The sequence below is a fragment of the Arachis duranensis genome, chromosome 3 (assembly GCF_000817695.3).
Source record: "Arachis duranensis cultivar V14167 chromosome 3, aradu.V14167.gnm2.J7QH, whole genome shotgun sequence".
Lineage (NCBI taxonomy): Eukaryota > Viridiplantae > Streptophyta > Magnoliopsida > Fabales > Fabaceae > Arachis > Arachis duranensis.
In genome coordinates this window covers 48,705,649-48,708,246 of record NC_029774.3, presented here as the reverse complement: position 1 = coordinate 48,708,246, position 2,598 = coordinate 48,705,649, and the positions used below count along the sequence as shown (strand labels likewise).

At 35.9% G+C, this 2,598-nt stretch overlaps 1 non-coding gene across 1 annotated transcript; it reads left to right on the top strand.

The window, feature by feature from the left end:
* The first annotated feature begins 884 nt into the window (after positions 1–884).
* Positions 885–992, top strand: LOC127746340 (small nucleolar RNA R71). The gene has a single exon (XR_008007959.1). It is a non-coding gene; the product is annotated as a small nucleolar RNA R71 (small nucleolar RNA).
* The last annotated feature ends 1,606 nt before the right edge of the window (positions 993–2,598 follow it).

Here is a 2,598-nt window from a genome sequence, read left to right as displayed (position 1 = left end):
GGGAACTCATTGGAGGCCAATGAACATCCATTGAGGCCTTCCTCAGTGGCGCTCCCTGCCTCTTCCTCCTCTCCAAATTCGGACATGTAGGTCATGTTAATGGCCTTGCACTCTCCTTTTGGATTCTCTTCTGTATTGCTTGGAAGAGTGCTAGGAGGGAGTTCAGAAATTTTCTTACTAAGCTGACCCACTTGTGCCTCCAAGTTTCTAATGGAGGACCTTGTTTCAGTCATGAAACTTTGAGTAGTTTTGATTAGATCAGAGACCATGGTTGCTAAGTCAGAGTGGCTCTGCTTAGAATTCTCTGTCTGTTGCTGAGAAGATGATGGAAAAGGCTTGCCATTGCTAAACCTGTTTCTTCCACCATTATTGTTGTTGAAACCTTGTTGAGGTCTCTGTTGATCCTTCCATGAGAGATTTGGATGATTTCTCCATGAAGGATTATAGGTGTTTCCATAGGGTTCTCCCATCTAATTCACCTCTTCCATTGAAGGGTTCTCAGGATCATAAGCTTCTTCTTTAGATGAAGCGTCCTTAGTACTGCCTGGTGCAGATGAAGCGTCCTTAGTACTGCCTGGTGCAGCTTGCATTCCAGACAGACTTTGAGAAATCATATTGACTTGCTGAGTCAATATTTTATTCTAAGTCAATATAGCATTCAGGGTATCAATCTCAAGAACTTCTTTCTTCTGATTCGTCCCATTGTTCACAGAATTCCTTTCAGAAGTGTACATGAATTGGTTATTTGCAACCATTTCAATGAGTTCTTGAGCTTCTGTAGGCGTCTTCCTCAGATGAAGAGATCCTCCAGCAGAGCTATCCAATGACATCTTGGACAGTTCAGATAGACCATCATAGAAGATACCTATGATGCTCCATTCAGAAAGCATGTCAGAAGGACACTTTCTGATCAATTGTTTGTATCTTTCCCAAGCTTCATAGAGGGATTCACCTTCCTTCTGTCTGAAGGTTTGGACTTCCACTCTAAGCTTACTCAATTTGCTTCTCCCATAGAAGTCGGGAGTAGGTGCAGTAAAGTCACCCAGCACCTTCCTTGCATTATTGGCATTGTTGTTGTTTTCGGCTGCCATCGGTTCTTCTTCCTTGAAGATTTCTGTTAGGTCCTCTACAGAGAGTTGTGCCTTAGCTTCTCTTAGCTTTCGCTTCAAGGTCCTTTCAAGTTCAGGGTCAGCCTCAACAAGAATGCTTTTGTCTTTGCTCCTGCTCATATGAAAGAGAAGAAAACAAGAAAATATGGAATCCTCTATGTCACAATATAGAGATTCCTTGAGGTGTCAGAGAAAAAGAAGAATAGAAGGAGGAGGTGGAAGAAGAAGAATTCAAACTTATCAAGAGAGATTGAGTTCGAATTGTTGATAGTGGAGGAGTGTTAGTCCTTAAATAGAAGGATGTGAGAAGAGGGGAAGAATTTTCGAAAATAAAGTAAAAGATTTTGAAAGGGGAAGAAATTTTCGAAAATTAAGTAAAAGATTTTAAAAAAATTTGAAAAACTTCAATTGATTTTTGAAGACTAAGAGTGGAAAAAAAAATCAAGTGATTTTTGAAAAAGATATTGAAATTAGAAATCAACAAGATATGATTGAAAACTATTTTGAAAAAGATGTGATTAAATTTTGAAATTAGAAATCAAAAAGATCTGATTAAAAATTATTTTGAAAAAGATGTGATTAAGAAGATATGATTGAAAAGATATGATTGAAAAACAGTTTAAAAAGATTTGATTTCTAAAATTAGTGACTTAGCTAACAAGAAATTTTAAAAGATATGATTCAGACATTAAACCTTTCTTAACAAAAAAGTCAACATACTTGAAATGTCTGAATCAAATCATTAATTATTAGCAAGTATTTTTGAAAATGGAAAGAAATTGATTTTGAAAAAGATTTGATTGAAAAGATTTGATTTTGAAAAAATTTTGAAAACCTGAAAAAATTTGAATTAAAAACAGAATCTTCCCTCTTGTGCCATCCTGGCGTTAAACGCCCAGAATGGTATCCATTCTGGCGTTTAACGCCCAAAACACTACCCTTTTGGGCATTAAACGCCCAACCAGGCACCCTGGCTGGCGTTTAAACGCCAGTTTGCCTTCTTCACTGGGCGTTTTGAATGCCCAGCTTTTTCTGTGTAATTCTTCTGCTGTATGTTCTGAATCTTCAATTCTCTGTACTATTGACTTGAAAAGACACAAATTAAAAATATTTTTGGATTTTTAATAATGAGGAATAATCAAAATGCAACTAAAATCAAATGACAATGCATGCAAGACACCAAACTTAGCAGTTTGTATACCATTGACACTAACAAAATGAGAATGCATATGAGAAACAACAAAACACTCAAGTCAAGAGAATTTAAAGATCAGAGCAAGAAAATCATCAAGAATAACTTGAAGATCCTTAAGACACATGAATGAATGCAAGAAGAATAGAAACATGCAATTGACACCAAACTTAACATGAAACTCTAGACTCAACAAGAAACATACAATATTTTCGGTTTTTATGATTTTGTAATTTTTTGGTTTTTTCGAAAATTAAGTGGAAAAGAAAATAAAGATATCAAAATTCTTAATGAGAA